The 17411-nt window shown below is 37.4% G+C and overlaps 1 protein-coding gene, 1 long non-coding RNA gene and 1 pseudogene across 3 annotated transcripts in view; 1 reads left to right on the forward strand and 2 right to left on the reverse strand.

The window, feature by feature from the left end:
- On the reverse strand, positions 1–11008 carry LOC138831840 (oxygen-dependent coproporphyrinogen-III oxidase, mitochondrial pseudogene; annotated as a pseudogene).
- The window catches only part of Plaat1 (phospholipase A and acyltransferase 1), a 23014-nt gene continuing 13986 nt past the window's right edge, over positions 8384–17411 (forward strand). The window contains exon 1 of one of the 2 annotated variants that reach the window (XM_070028702.1): positions 8384–8451. The gene's annotated coding sequence lies outside the window, so the exon portion shown is untranslated. Of the gene's footprint in view, positions 8452–9984; positions 10031–17411 lie in introns of those variants that run through there. The other variant, XM_070028704.1, reaches the window with a different exon arrangement.
- On the reverse strand, positions 12466–15001 carry LOC138831649 (uncharacterized). The gene is made up of 3 exons (XR_011373409.1): positions 14856–15001; positions 14059–14158; positions 12466–12486 (listed from the first exon to the last, which is right to left on the reverse strand). It is a non-coding gene; the product is annotated as an uncharacterized lncRNA (long non-coding RNA).

The raw sequence follows: 17411 nt of genomic DNA on the forward strand, positions 1-17411 counted from the left end.
TCAATGCACCCAGTCCTTCGGATGGAGCAGAACTTCCAGAATTTCAGCTTCCTTGGAATTTGCTGAGGGAAAGTGCATGTATTCCCACCGGGCAGTTAGGGGTAAAGACATCAAGATGCTCTCAATCCTGGATCCTGGAGTGAAGAGGCCAAACTTTGTACCTCGATCATACACCAGATTAAATTCTACATGCTGTCCTCTTCGGAGTTGCTGCCACAGCTTCTCCTTGGTGGTGAGGGGAAGGTGGGGTGGGAATCATCACAGTGCTTTTTCACAAGAGGACTGTAAGAAGGAACCACAGCCTGGGCACAGCTCTGCACCAAGCGAATGACATCCTCCTTGGATGGAGAATTGAGATCATGGAAAAAGATCCCACCGATGCCCCTCTGCTCTCCACGATGAGCTAATAAAGAAGTAATCATCGCACCATTTTTTAAATTGGGAGTAGAGATCTGGACCATGTTGGTCACAAGCCTCCTTTAGAGTTTGGTGAAAATGGACGTTGGAGTGAGATCGCATCCACCACCAAACCACCATCAGCTTCTCCTACTTGGAAGTACCAATAGTTGTTGAAATGCATCGTGAGTGTATGAGGGTTCTTGGGATGGATCACAGAACTCACAACCCATAGCACAAAATGGCTTTTTACCATCTTTAGCCTTCAAACGTTTTCCTCTGCTTTTCATTTGCTTTGCTGCTTCCTCGGAAAGGTTTCCATGCACCACAAGAGATGCTCACCCCAGCCTTCTCAACAACACGTCCATCTTGAAGAACGCAGCTGATGCCACCGCCCCCTTCCATCCTCTTCCCATCGATCCACCTAGAAGTCGGCAACTCCATCTACCTGTGCCAAGGCCTGGCACACCTGGGCCTGGGACTCCAGGATCTTTAGCTCCATCTTGGATTTCATGTCACCAGCCGGGTCTCCTCCGTTGCTTGTGCAGGTGGGTCACTGGGGGGCTATGAAACAGCGGCAGCTGTGCGCCAACTCATCCTCCTCGCAGCCGCCATGGGAGGATGACTTTTAATCAAGACTTTATTATGAAAACAGCCTTGAGTTTAATTGAGAAGGGATTGTGATTTCCCTTTTGTATTTCTAAAACAATCAGTGAGAGACTCAGTCATTGGTATTTGGCAGAACTGATGAGTCTACATCTGTACTCACTGGTTGCTAAAGGTTGAGACATCCAGGTCTAATTAAAAAGAGCCATAAAAGATGGATAATGATAGCAAACATTTATTGAAAAGTTAGTGATGCAGTAGTAGTATTCTGAGTACTTTAAATTCTGAGTACTTGGAAAACTCATAACACAGGCTATTTTATGTCATGAGCTGTAAAGCCAAAAGAGCTAGTGTCCTTGTAAACAATGTGTGTATTTTTCCTTAAACTATGGAGGGTATGGGCAATAGAAATAAATTTCCTTTTTATGGCTGTAGCTATGACCTACTGTTAAAGTCATGATCTTATTTTCTGTTGAGGAAATGAGATGAAGTGAATTATCCAAGGTCACATTGCTAAGAAGTGACAGGTCAAGATCAGAATAAGACAGTCTGATTCTAGAACCCATGCTTCATGTTGCTCACCAGTGTTTATTCTAGAAAGAAAAAATACATTCATATTTTTTTAAATGCCACATTATTTTTAGCAAGGAAATAGGAAGAGCTTCCTGAAACATACAATACTTTAAGTTGTATCTTTGAAAAATTTAAAAGTAGAGAGCTTCAGATTTTCAAAAAAATATGTGAGCTTTAACATAATAAAACATAATAGAACTCAACAACAAAAGCCACCAAAGAAACTCCTGTAACACATGGAGGCCGAACAACACACTGTTGAATAACCAGTGGGTCATGGACGAGATTAGAAACAAAATTCAAATGTTCATGATATTTAACAAAAATGATCACACAAATTTCCAGCTCCTCTGGGATACACCAAAGGCAGTACTCAGAGGCAAGTTTATAGCTCTGAATTCCTACATCAACAAATTGGAGAGATCTAAAACCAACAATTTAATGAGACACCTGAACCTCCTTGGAAAAGAGCAGCAAGATAAAACCCAATCCAGTAGATGGAAAGAAACAATTAAAATTAAATCAGAATTAAATGAATTACAATCCAAAAAAATAGAATCAACTAAACAAAGAGTTGGTTCTTTGAAAAAATTAACAAAATTGACAGACCCTTAGCAAATCTTATCAGAAAAAGAACAGAACACACCCAAATAAATAAACTCAGAGATGAGAATGGAAACATCACCACGGAAACAACCAAGATTCAGAACATTATAAGGGAATACTTCTCAAAAATTTATGCTAATAAGTTTGAGAACGTGGCAGAAATGGACCTTTTCCTAGCAAATATCGACATGCCGAAACTAAACCAAGATGAGATAAACCATCTTAACAGGCCCATATCAAGCATTGAAATAGAAACAGCAATAAGAGACCTACCATCTAAGAAAAGCCCAGGACCAGATGGATTTACAGTGGAATTCTACAAGGCCTTCAAAGCAGAACTCACACCAATACTCTTCTAACTCTTCAATGAAATTGAAAGAGAAAGTTTACTACCAAACTCTTTCTATGAAGCCATCATACCCTCATCCCAAAACCAGGCAGGGACTCATCAAAGAAGAGAACTATAGACCCATTTCTTTGATGAACATTGATGCAAAACTTCTCAACAAAATTTTGGCCAATCGACTTCAACAATTGATCCAAAAAATCATACACCACGATCAAACAGGATTCATTTCAGGGATGCAAAGCTGGTACTATATATGCAAATCAGTTCTAAAATTCATCTCAAGAGCAAGGATAAGAACCACATGGTTACCTCAATAGATGCAGAAAAAGCACTGGACAAGATCCAAGATCCAACACCTCTTTATGATGAAGGTTCTGGAAAAACTAGGAATCCAGGGAACATTCCTCAATACAACAAAGGCTGTATATGACAAACCTACAGCCAGCACCATACTTAATGATGAAAAAGTAAAGCCATTTCCTCTAAAGTCAGGAACGAGACAAAGATGTCCACTCTCTCCACTTCTTTTCAATCTAGTATTAGAATGCCTACCTACAGCAATAAGACAAGATGTAAACATAAGAAGGATCCAAATAGGGAAAGATGAGGTAAAACTGTCCCTCTTTGCAGATGACATGATTTTGTATTTAAAGAATCCCATGGACTCCACTCCCAAGTTACTCAAGCTGATTCAAAACTTTGGCAAAGTAGCAGGATATATAATTAACCCTCAAAAAATCAATGGTTTAAAAAAAAACTCAATGGCTTTTCTGTATACCAACAATGAGAAAAGTGTGGTTGAAATCAGGAAAGCAACTCCATTTGTAATAGCCCCACCAAAAAATACCTAGGAATTAACTTAACCAAAGAAGTGAAGGACCTCTATGATGAAAACTTTAAACACTTGAAAAAGGAAATCAAAACAGAACTTAGAAAGTAGAAAAAACTCCCATGCTCCTGGATTGGAAGGATCAACATTGTGAAAATGGCAATACTTCCCAAGGCTATCTACAAATTCAATGCCATACCTATCAAAATTCCAACCTCGTTCTTCAAGGAAATAGAAGAGGCAATCCAAAAATTCATATGAAACAATAAAAGACCCCGAATAGCAAAAACGATCCTTAACAGAAAGAACAATGCTGGAGGAATATCAATACCAAATTTCAAACTCTACTATAAAGCCATAGTAATCAAAACAGCTTGGTACTGGCACAAGAACAGACCTCAGGACCAATGAAATAGAATTGAAAATCCAGAAATCAACTTACAGACATATAGCCATTTAATCTTTGATGAGGGAGCTAAAAAATAGGATGGAAGAAAGACAGCCTCTTCAGTAAATGGTGCTGGCAAAACTGGTTAATCTCTTGTAGAACACTAAAGCTAGATCCTTATATATCACCCTGCACCAGAATCAACTCCAAATGGATCAAAGACCTTGGAGTCAAAGCAGACACTCTGAAAACATTATAGGATGGAATAGGAGAAATCCTAGGTCTCCTTGGCCCAGGCCAAAATTTTCTTAATAGAGACCCAGAAACACAAGAAATCAAAGAAAGGTTGGACAAATGGGATTGCATGAAATTTCAGAGCTTCCGCATAACAAAGGACATAGCTAGCAAGATCAATAGAAAGCCCATGGATTTGGAGAAGATCTTCACTAGCCATACAATGGACAAGGTTCTTATATCTAAATATACCTGGAACTCAAAAAATTAAATCCCCCAACAACAAATCCTCAAAGAAACAACTGTCCAATAAATAAGTGGGCTAAAGACATAAAAAGAAACTTCTCTGAACAGGAAAGAAGGCTGGCCAATAGACACATGAAGAAATGCTCAACCTCTCTAGCCATAAAAGAAATGCAAATCAAAACAACATTGAGATACCCTCTCACCCCAGTTAAATGACTAGAATCAAGAACTCTAATAACAACAGATGCTGGAGGGGATGTGGACAGAAGGAAACCCTATTGCACTGTTGGTGGGATTGTAGTATGGAGGTTCACTCCCCTATGACCCAGCAATCCCACTTTTGGGCATTTACCCAAATGTTCACAAATAAGACCATACTAAAGCTACCAGCACAACTATGTTTATTGCAGCATTATTCACCATAGCTAAGATACGGAACCAACCCAGATGCCCCTCAGTAGATGAATGGATCAAGAAAATGTGGTATATATACACAATGGAATTCTATGCTTCTATCAGAAAGAATGACATTGCCCCATTTGTTAGGAAATGGAAAAACTTGGAAAAAATTATATTCAGTGAAGTAAGCCAGGCCCAAAGAAGCATAGGTCCCATGGTTTCCCTTATTTGTAATAACTAGTATATGTTTGAGACAAGCAGAAAAGGTCAGATAAGTTGGTGTTAGGTGAAATGAACCCCAAGATAAATATTCAAATGCTTTTTCTTTCATGCTATTGTTTCTTACATATTTATAAGATGATTTCTTTGTTGCTTTGTATGTCCCTCTCCCACAGCATAACCTCTGCTTTCATTGTATTTGATGTTGAGATAATTCGTGGAGGGGAAGGAAAAAAAAACAAATTGTTTAAATAGGGATACAGGTGGACCCATTGTAACGATGAGATGTAGAAGTCGTTATGTCAAAAACCGAACTTTACAACTTTGGGGGGGCGGGGAGTGGGAAAGGGGGATTTGTTGTGGAACCGATGAGAAAGGGAAACAAAGGAAGAGGCAAATATGCTTGATAAGAAATGTACTCATTATCTTACTCATGTAATTTTAACCCCTCTGTACAGTATTTTCACAATAAAATATTTTTAAAAAATTAGCTAACTATCAAGTTACAGTATATAATATTATAAAGAGTAGATTCTGTCCATCCATTTTTCAAGACCCTTCATGTAATATATCTTTGTGAATGTGCATGAAAACATTTGAAAGAAATCTGAATAAATTGAATCGGAGTTGAGGCTTTTCCCTTAAAAAAGAAAAGTAGAGAGCTGCAGATTTTTTAAAAAAAATATGTGAGCTTTAGCATAATAAAACATATAGTTAATAAAACATATGAAACATGTTTTAACAATACATATACATGTTTTATTATGTTTACTTATGTAAACATGTGTTATATATTAGTATATTACATATAATATACATAAGCATTATATATTTGTGTGTGTTTTATTAACTTTATGTAATAGAACTACGCAAATAAGAGAACTAAGTTCTCTTTGTATTCTGGCTGCTTGGAACCACCAATTTTTTTTTTTTTGGTCAGTCTTGGGGCTTGAACTCTGGGCCTGGGCACTGTCCCTGAGCTCATCAGCTCAAGATGAGAGCTCTACCACTTAAGCCATAGTACCCCTTTGGGTTTGGAGATAAAAGTCTCACGGAATTTCCTGCCTGGGCTGGCTTTCAATTACAGACCGAAACACTGGCGCCCAGCTTGGAACAACCATTTTTTAAACATAGCCTGGTGGCTAAGCCACACCTGAGTTATGGAATGAAACTTCCTGAACTGGTGCCAGCCATAACTGTATTATTACTCTTCAGTTGGGCAGTGTTGAGCAAGTTGCTTATCTTCTGCTCAGACTGAAAGAGATATGAGATCTTCCCCTCCTTGTATACTCTGTTAGCTGCCCCAGTTTCCTAGACACTGGAAGATTTAGACATTTGACTAGAGACAAAGGACTTTATCACACATGACTACAGCCGTGGCAAAGTATCAGCATTTGTGTCATTTCTCTGTAGGGTGACACCAAGTGGGTAAAGAAACCCCAAATCTTTTACAAAGGGCAATAAGCCACCCTGAGGTGAAATATTGTTTTTATTACATTGGACAAGAAATGCACCAGCCATTTACACCTAAGGGAAACACCATGATTGTTTTTCTATACAAATATCCTTGAAAAGACAGTCTAAAACAAACAAAAAATAACCTTAGCTAATAAAATGTGCAGAAGCCCAAGGGACTTATGGAGAATATGCCAACACTTGTCTGTACACAGTTTGTCCATCAAGGATATGGGAATAATAATAATGATTATTCAACAAGATAGTATTTGAAAATAATATAGAAGGGTTTCTGCTATTTGGAGTAATCAGTAAAATTTAGTGCTTTTGTATTTTTCAAGTTGCTGTAAAATATATAAAATTTACTATCTTAACCATCTTGCTGGATGATAGCTTTATTCTATCTTTAAACTTCTGAGGAACTGCCACAATTATTATTCTAGTTCCTGTTACTATTATTTATTATAATTCTAATTCTTCACTTCCTTCTCCCCCCCCCCCACCAAAACAAGATCAAATAAAACCAAAGAAAAACTTAGCACAATTTCGTTTAACTGCACAAGGTTTTGCAAAGGATTTTCTCAAGATTTATTTATTATCTATTACCCCAAATATATTTCTCACTCAATTTTCTGTTATTTTAATATATACTTCCATCTATCTGTACTCTCTTAGTTTTCCCTCTCTCACTCTTAAAGTTAGCCACAGTTTTGTTCCCAATCCCCAGAGAACAACAAATATTCTTCTGTGTAATCACTGTCCATTGAAGATAGGACTAAAATGATTTTTTTCTGGGATACGACTGTTGGTCATTGTTGTTCCTAGGTATTTTAGCCATGCCCTATAAGAGAGGACCTCATCACCTCACCACTACTGCTGGGAGACCTTGGCTGCATTTTATTTCATTATGCAGTACAATTTACTGCCAATTTACTGTTTTCCCTAAGACTAGCCTGGGGCCTTCATTTTTTATAACCAAAGGATCATTAACGTGTTTTTCATAAATGAGAGAACCAATTTTCCCCTAAGATAGATTCTATAATTTCCCTACAATATACAAGTGGTAGAGGTCAGATTTAGAATAAATAAATAGAAATTACAGTGTTTTCTTCTAGCTTCCAAGGAAACTACTTGAAAAGATTAATGATTTTAAAAACAATCCAGAGAGATTGAGCAGCTTTTTAATTCTGTGTTTCAGAGCTAAACTCATAGTTTAGAACACTTAATGAATCTTTCAGAAAACACACAAATTTGCAGCCAGAATTATAACAAGATAGTACCTGGATGCTTTATATATTTCAGTAAGAAACCTAAACCAACAGGCAGGCAATGATGGTTCAACCTATAATCCTAACTACTCAAAAAATTGAGACCTAGAGGACCTTAGTACAAAGCCAGACAGGTCAGATAAATCTGTGAGACTCTTATCTCCAACTAACCAGCAAAGGGCTGGACTGAGGCATGGCTCAGTTGTCAGAATGCCAGCCAAGAACACAAACATTGAATGAGAGCATAGGGCCCAAGTCCTAGTACACACACACACAATCTAACTATTGTTTAATGTTGTAATGTCTCCATCTTTTATAGCTGAGAGAAAAAGCTATTAACACATGCTGAAAAATTTTAAATGTAAAAATAACTGGTTGTGGGTGAAGTATTTCTTCAGTTACAACTAACTACAACAATTACAAAGAATTTTACTACTCTTTAGCACATTATTTGTAATTGTGAAACAAAGCACCCACTGCCTGAACAATGGAGTGTTTTCCCTTCCACTTCCTTGTGGATGAGATTATTTAGTAAATGAAATTATGGATGGCTGGTTGATTTTCTTTATATTTTCATAGTTTTTCCGTTCTGAATAATCAGATGCACAATTTTAACTTCTGTTCAAAAGCAATCAAAACATTATGTATTTTGTATCAGCATTTTAATGTTTTTCTTTAATGACTAATTCAAGTTGAAACTATTCAACTCTTAACTGAGTTACAAAAATAGAAAGTGATTACATATAGCTTTGAGTTAGGGTTACAGTGTTAGGCAGGCTCAGCAAAGCGCTGTGTAACCAAACTCAGTCGCTCAACTAAGGTGTCTCCTGTTTGTTTGCTCTGGAAAAATCAAGATTTGAAGGGAAGAAGGGCATATTATCAGGTGAGAGAGTATAAAAAGTGTCAATCTTTATCCTCTGTCATGAGAAATCCAGGGCTTTCCCTAGCTAATGTTTTTGTTTGTCTATGTGTTTGGCTAGTTGGTTGTTTGGTTTTTTAATCTTTTGATATTTTCAGAAGACCATGAACAGCCTCATGGGTGCTATATTCTAAAATGGTGTATTCTAAATGGACTCCATATCTAGTAGGGAGGAAAGTATCTTTTCTAATTTTACTCTCCTAATAGAATGTTCTACAATGTCCATTATTTTCTTAATGTTTTTAATAAGTTGCAATTTTCTTTAAGCATTTTGCATTTTGATATCCACTAGAAAGCTATACATTTTAAATGAATTAATTGTATTGACAATTTTTTTCTTAATAGTCTTTGTATTTTCTTTTTTATTTTTTATTGTGAAAATACTGTACAGAGGGGTTACAATTACATGAGCAAGGTAATGAGTACTTTTCTTATCAAGCATTGTTACCTTAACCACTGTTTTCACTGTTTTTGTTGGTATAATTTGTGGAGGGGAAGAGAAGAGGACCCATTGCAACAATGAGATGTACAAGACATTATGTCGAAAAACGAACTTGACAAATTTTTATCTAAGGCTTTTTAAAAACATTGATAAATTCTCCAAGTTTCTGGCTTTCTTCAAAATAGATATTCTTAAAATAGTCAACAAGCACATATCGATGTGTAGCATAAGATTAGCATATAGACATAATTGTGTTAGATTGTTCCTGCCACAAACAGCAGTTAAATGTCTGAGTGCTGACTATTGTCAGTCTAGGAAAGTAGGCAAAAAAGGGGCCAGATAAGACATGAACAACCTGGCTGGTGTTGGTGGTGATTGCAAAGTGTACTGTGCTTTACTGTTTGGTTAAGATGACTTGTGGCATTTGCTAGAAACTTGTTGAGGGGCTTTCCACATTTGAACATTACATTCATTTTATTTTTCAAAACTAAACACCATATGCCTATTCCATCATTCAACAATGCCTCTGTCTCTCTCACTACCTCCTGGCCATTAGCCTACTTTCTATCAATAAATAGTTACATGTAGATTGTCATGTAAACATAATTATATAATTTGTGGTCATTGCAACAAACTTCTTGTACCTAGCACAACATTTTTGAGGTTTCTACATTATAGCCTACATAAGAATTTGGTTCCTTTTTGTGCCTAAATAATATTCAATAGTATAAATAAAACCACATTTATTTAATCTACTGTTTGGTTGATGAACATTTGGGCCGTTGCTCCTTTGGGTAAATTTTCTATTTTGTCAAGTGATTTGAAATTCTTTATACCATGCAAATCTAGAAAGTTCAGCAAGGCAGGAAGAAGTACTCTGTACCTTAATCAGCTCACGAGGAAGTTGAGTCTCCTTCACAAAGTTTATATAGAGTTCAAGCTGCAGAGCCAAGAAGAGAATTTAAGCCTTGTGACAACAAACCGGTGCCTCTTCAGTTCTGCCAGAAAGCAAACCAGCAGGTAAGCTGCTGCAGCACAACTTGTGAGTTGTCAGAAAGCCAGATTTGCAATCAGATTCTGGAACAGGATAGATGACAGCAGGTGAGTAAGAGCAGCTGTTTTTTTTATATCACCTTATAATTTTGTGCTTGGGATGTCCATAGATCATCCTCTGTTTGCCCTCAAAGAGTCAGTGAGCTGCACTTCACTCTCACGCGACTCCCAGATCTTGCAGGGAGACAAGGAATCAGAGCAGAGTGAACTGATTAGCAGGAGAACTCCCTGGTGGAAACAAGAGTCAAGGGAGCTCGAAGTACAAGGAAGTTGATATGAGCTTGTTCCATTTTCATTCCTCCACCGTGCGGTGAACCAGCTTACAGCCACACTCCTGAGGCAGAGATCAGGAACAAAAATAGGAACAATATTCAGCCTTGATACTGAGGAATTCACAATCTACTCTGGAGGACAATGAAACACCCATAAAGACCAGGATTATTATAGAAAGTCGTGGAAGAACATGCAAAGAGAGGGAAAAGAGGGGAAACGTTGCTTCATTGTTGGGGTGATTTGAAGTGGGTTTTGAAATCGAAGAGGCTTTTTAGCTTGTGAAACAGGTGGCAAGTGGCATGAGGGACATGGGGGCAAGGTGCCATCTGTTATGGTCAGGAATTTTAAGCAACTGAATGCAGCTTGACCATATGGTCCAGAGCCTGGGAGAGGGCTGTCCGAGAGGGTGGTAGAAGTAGATGTTGACACCTGAGAGGCAACATGCCATCTGATGCTTGAGATCCTGGAATGGACACTTTATGTTCCACGTGGTAGAAAATGGTTTAATCAGATCAAATTTAGAAGCTTCTTAGGGCCATATGAGACTTAGCCTGGGACAGGTGGTACCGGATGGGCAGGAAAAAAAAATTAACAACAAAAATTGTACACTTTGCTGATAGCTGCACTCTTTTATTTAGTTATTACCTTTCTCTTAAACTTGTTTCTGTTCTTCCATAAACTTGTTTCAGAAGTTTCCAGGCACTGTGGAAATACAAATGCATCTGTCTCCAGATCTGAAGTTATCTCAGTCATCCTGGTGTGATATCACCAAAAAGAAATCCTTATTAATCACATGTGCTGGGCACATGTGGTAACATCCATCAGGCCTATCTGTGCTTTTGTTTGGCTTTCACACCATAGAGCCATGGCAGTCAGTCTAAACATGTCTTTGCCACGGGACCCATTCCAGGCCAATGTGGCCAGTATACATCCTTGAACAATACTTTCTACAACCCCCTGTGCAGTAACCTATAAGATGATCATGAAATCTGGAAAAGACTGATTTGAGAATCAGTAGCCTAAGAACTCTTAACATTCTCTATATCCATAAGCCACAGAACATCAGTATTCAGAGTGTAGCATGAAGCAATGAAGATTCAGGCAGCTCTGGGAAGAATAAAGATTAGTTTTCTGCTTAAAAACAAGGGAGGGAATCTGTTCTTGGCAGTTCTGGAAGACACCTGCTTAACCAGCTCTGGGGCCCTGAAAATGCCATCAGTCAGTTGGGGCAGAGAAAAAAAAGACACTGGAACTCAAAATGTGGTTTCATTCATTTGGATTTCCAGATGCAAATGATGTATTCCTGGCAAAGTTTTCCAGCTTAGTTCAGTGAAGTTTTATGCACACAGTAGTCTAAGCAGAAAGAACTTGGCATTTGTCATCTATCATACATATGGCAATGTATTTAAGAACTTTTTGAAATAAATATTGTTAGAATTCCTTACTAATGAGATTCGCAACTCCATTTTACTTAGAAAATACTTGTTTTCCCCTATGTGGCAATAAAAATAGCTAATCCTACTTACTATTTGTGATTTCTGTTGACTCTTCTTAGTTAGCAATAGAGGTAGGTCTGCATAGGAGATGAGTTGACTGAAGAACAGGAGGATAAGTCACCTGCCACCGCCACATAGCAGTCCATGGATTTTTTTTTTTTACTTTTCAGGGTTCAGCCTGGTCAAGAGGCCATCAGTAACAAGTTCAAGAATTCCATTGAGAGTCAAGTCGTCTCAAGAGCAAGGTGTTCACATTTCATGCCCAATCTCTTTTTCAGTAATGAACAGAACCAAAAGTCATTTTCTAATAGATTGGCCAGCCTGCCCCAGTCTGATAGTGAGACATACTTGATGCGAATGAGAGGACAATAGGCTTATGTCCTCATCCCAGATGCCACATTTAATCAAAGATTTCACAGCAACTGGTGATCTTAATTAGCTCTAATTCACCTGTTTCTTATTGTGCTTTTTTGTTTTTTGCAAAATATATTGGAAGGGACTGGGCATTCAAATGTCATTCAATTTTTGAGTTACTGCCTTACATATCCTAAACATGAAAAGCTTTCTTTTTGCTTTCAGTAGTAATAGACAAGAATAATAGAGTTTTAGAGTGTGTGCTCACATAATCCAGGGCTTGTCTGACAGATGGCAGGGCAGGGATCTGTACATTGAGCCTCAAATGTCCATACCCTCTGATTCTAGGACTGAGATTATGAACCGTTGTTTCCTTTTATGCTAGAGAATTGGAAGTAAAAGACATAGAATCTTGAGATTCAAAGGTAAGGAGGGAGTTATTCTTCCTCTTCTTTGGTCCTAAGGTTATTTTCTAGCCTGACATCTCACATGACAAGTCTGGGGAACAAATCTTTACATTGCTTGACATATTAATTTAGTCATAGTTCATGGAAAACAAAAAGTTGAGAGTTTATTGAGGCTCTCTAAAGCCTACTATGTTTTCTAGACTGTTCTAGAACTTGGATAACAGCAGGAGCCAGAGTTTTCAAATAGAAAAATGAGTTGCTATGAGCCAATGTTTTATATTTACCAATGTTTTATTTACCAGTGTTATTTATCTACTGTTACCCAAAAATCTAGTCTTTGCGCCTTTGTAAAACGTGGGGAGGATCTGAGAAAGAGTCGGAAAGGATCGTCTCTGGTTCTTACCCTTGTTCTTCCTACCCCCAATCCTGCCCTTATCCTCAGAGCATCTGTGTCTCTCTCTAGTGGATCTTGGTGTTTTGTCTTTGTCCCATCCTGAGGAATCCAGGCCTTTGTTTTCTTCATCTGCCTACTGAGTTCTTTCTTCTTGCTATACCTTTCTATCAATCATCTCAAATTGTAAACTTGTGTAAGCAATATTTCCACATAATTACTTGAAATGATTTTCATTTAATAAAAGTTATTAAATTGGAAAGAAAAAACATATAAATGGCTATATTTTTGAGATGCAAAGGTAGATAAAGGTATGAGCATTATAGTATGAAAGCTGTCTACTGAGTGAGTACCTGGATCATATGGGTTACCAAATCTCTAATCAGCCATGTGACCAATCTAGTCATGACATTTTTGTTACACGTAGTTTTCTTCTCCCTTTTCTTTTTTCCATATTATTTTTTATATGTTAAAAAATAATTTATTATCTTTAAGTTGTATGAAGGTGTTGCAATTCAACAAAGCAGTTTATGAATACAATGTGTGTGGATCAAAACATCCTCACCTATTCCTCCAAACTCACTCCTCCTCTCACCTCTCTCATGTTTTTTAAGGTATATATCGATTTTTTTGACTGCATTCTTCTTCTTCTCTTCATTTGTCTACCCCCTCCCCTGAGCCCCAGCTAACTCCCTTCAAGTGCCTGTTTCCTGGTGTTTATTTTGTTGAACTAAATCTACTGAATTCCAACAATACATTTATGTATTTTTTTTTGCATACCACCCAAGGTATTTACTTATATGTTTATTAACCACTTCTACCTTCCACATCTTACTTTTCTTTCTTGAATGTCTCCCTCTCCAAAAGTAGGAAAATATATTTTTCCTAGCCTCTCTTGAAAACAGGGTCGATTTTTGACATAGTTGAAGTCAATAAAATGTAAAAAAAAAAAAATCAGCTAGACAAATTTAGGAGAGACATTTATCTCTCTGGGAAGGCTCTACTTGTAAAAATGGTTGTGTAAAGACATGATGGTGGGAATTTCGACAGCCATCTTGCCTCAAAGAGAAGGTCAAGGAAATGGCAGCAAAACAGAGAAGAACTTGATGTCGTTCAGTTACTGAATCATTCATTTAACAACTGTTTGTCAGATACCTGTTATGTCCCAGGCATTGCATGAACATCTAGGCTTCATACATAAATGAGAAGCTTTATGTTTTACCAGGAGTCAGCCAGTGTCAGGTAGAGTTGCAACCTATGGCAAAAACAAAACAAAACAACATAAACAATAAACTTAAGCAGTATAAAGCAGCTTGAAAATAAAATCAAAGCCCAGAAGCAAAATAAATTGATAAAAACCATCCAGTCCATTAATGAGTATGGATCTCATGAGCAAAAAGTACACATGATGATAAGAATATAAAACAGCCTCAACTATTTTCCCATTACACGGGGAAATGACCGAGCTCAATTCACACAGAACAGTTATTCCTTCTGAGGGCCTTGTCTAGCATTCTAGTATGCTTTACTTATACACTGGGAGTCCTTTGGGGTTGGGAAGATGGGGCTTGTGTAATTGGCCACTGGGCTTCATAGGCTCTGCCTCAGTGCCTTTCACACAGCAAAGAGGCTGATTTTTCTGAGTGATATTGTGCCATAGAAAATTGCATGGGAATAAAAGAGAAACCTGGCTCACAAAGAGATGGAAAATGTAAAGCAGTCTAGATAAAAAAAAAAAAACAATTGGTTGTGAAAAGTATGGCAACCAAGTGTTTTACCAAACAGTAAGACCAAAAAGCAGCTCTTTTCTGAGATCTGTAGACTGTTTCACTGAAGAACTGTTGTTTGATAGAAAGGCAATGCAAACGTCGTACATAATTTTAAATACTTCAGTAAGCATATAAAAATAAAACTCTGAACAGGTGAAGTTTTATTGGGGCTGTGACAAATACCTGGGAGAAGTTAGATCTGTTTCGGCTTATGGTTCATAGATTTCAGTCCATCCTCGGCTGGTGCCATTGCTTCTGTGGTGAGAGGGAACATCATGGCAGGACATGGTGAAACAGAGCTGTTCACCTCATGGCAGCTAGGAAGCAGAAACAGGGCAGGAAGAGCCTGGGGAAAGGCACATGGGATCAAAGTACTGATGATTAATGTAAGAACCAAGTAAGATAATACACATTATTTTTTAAGAATCAGAGAATGTGGAGCATGGTAGCACAATCTACAATCCAGTACTCAGGAGGACCCTGTCAAAAAACGGGACAAGGAATTATACCTTCACAAATGCCACTATTTCTTTATTAGATTATTGATCCTTTAGGTATCTGTAAGTAACTTTACCCTCATTTCCTCTTTTGAAAGAAATCATACCTTCGGAAACATTGAAAGACACATATTCAAATTCCTAGGAATGCCTTTGATAAAACTTGTGGTATTTTCCCCCAGCAGCCATGGAAAACCTGGAGAGGCTTAGAACATAAGTAAAGATGTGTGAGGAAAAGGAAATGATGCTTTTGTTTTGTCAAGCATCCCTAATTAAAAAACTGAGTGGAGGGCCCTGTATTACAAGATATCAATACATACAAATAAACATGGGTTTTCTTAGTAATGTGTGAAATCTCTGAATCCACCCCCTCCCCCCCTCATAATTGCATTTAGCAGAGAAGAACCACCTGCTCCACGCCTGTGTGGAGTAGGTCCCAGCAATCTGTTAGCTTTTCACAGTGTAGTAACCCGCTGATCACCTCCGCAACCCTTTGATAAATACTTCGGGCTGTGAATACACTTACTGAACTTCACAGGTTTCCATGGATACATGAATTTCAGTGCTAAAGCACATTTACTATTACTTTGCTTGTTACCAAGAGTCTTGTAAACACTTATGCTTTAAGATTTTCTGTAGACATTTAGCATTTTATAGAGAATCACTTAGAATTATGTATTACAATGAATGAATTGTATGTTTTTCCCCCATAGGGCAAAGACTCTGCAATCATTGATATCTGTAGTCTACCTTTAGTAATATGCTTTTATATTCAGATCAATAAAACACAATAAGGTCTAACTACATTGTCAATGGTAACTTATAAGTGACATACTTATATAAATGCTATAATAAAAAAATCTGGTTTGCTGATGGCTCATGCCTGTAATACTAGCTACTCAGGAGGCTGAGATCTGAAGTTGCAGTTCAAAGACATCCAGGCAAGAAAGTCTGTGAGTCTTGTCTCCAATAAACTACACAGAAAAAAAGCTGTAAAAGGGGCTGTGGCTCAAGTGGTAGTGCACTATCCTTGAGCACAAAGAGGCTCAGATACCCAAGTTCTGAGTTCAAGCCCCAGGATTGGCTATATCTGAAGTATATAATTATTGGGTAAATTTATTCTTCTCTATATATTAAGCTTTTATATATCTAAAAAGACCTTTGAAAATCTGTAAAGATGGAAGAGTAATACTTTTCCCATTTTGAACACACATATGTTCAGAAGTCCAAAAGGAGACTGTACCCAATGTCATACTGCTACTGAGTGCTGGACCTGAAATTAGAACCTAAGACTCTTGTCTCACCATCTGAGGCTTCTTCGTTGTCATTTTGTCTTTTTCCAGGACAGAATATAGGCCACTTGCAGAGATGGTATACCTCTGTACTTCTTTTGCCAAATGTTGATTGATCTCTGTGCTTCTGCCCTGGATTTCTTTAAATCATTGTCTCCATCTACCTACTTGACTGCCCCAGAAACTTTGTTGAGAGTAATTCGCCAATCTTAGTCACTTATAATAAATTTAGCCAATGGGAAGCAGTAGTCATGGAGAAATAATGAAGTTAGATGTGTGCCACTTGAGGACTCTACAAGAGAACAAATTTCTAGTTCCAATCCTATGAACCAAGCATGAACGATGTGGAGTGAGTGGCAAGCCTGACCAAAGACAAGTCTGAAAAGACAGGTCACTCCAACATTCAAATTAAATAAAAGGATTCTACTTTCAGGCGTTTGATATTTTTTTTTGGTTTGAACTGTTTGAATGACTGTCGACTCATTATGTTCCTATAGATAACAATCTCTGTATTATCTCAGAATATATCTTTGTAAGCTGCAAGTCTTCATATAAACCACTTTAACATTTACCTCATATATGTGTAGGTCTTTTATTGTGTATGTGTGTGCATGCATGTGTGTATATTTTTTAAAGCATATACAGACAGTGGTTATTTATTTTAACTTTACAGAGCTATTTGAGTTTACATTTACCTCTGCTCATTGTTTTCTTTTTTTCTTTGGTTTTGTTTTTCATTGACAAGTAATTGTACACATTGATAGAGTACAGCATAAGATTTCAATACAGATTGCATAAAAAGTGAGTATGTTGATCTATCACTATAAATTTATTTCTTCATGGTGAAAATATTAAAAATCTTTTGTAAATATTTTGAAGTATAAAATAAGTGATTATTAACTTATTATATTATTTTAATGCATAAACAAAGGTTTGGGGGCTGGGAATGT

Source organism: Dipodomys merriami, unplaced genomic scaffold (genome assembly GCF_024711535.1).
Source record: "Dipodomys merriami isolate MVZ:Mamm:240054 unplaced genomic scaffold, mDipMer1.0.p SCAF_2, whole genome shotgun sequence".
In the NCBI taxonomy this organism is placed as follows: domain Eukaryota; kingdom Metazoa; phylum Chordata; class Mammalia; order Rodentia; family Heteromyidae; genus Dipodomys; species Dipodomys merriami.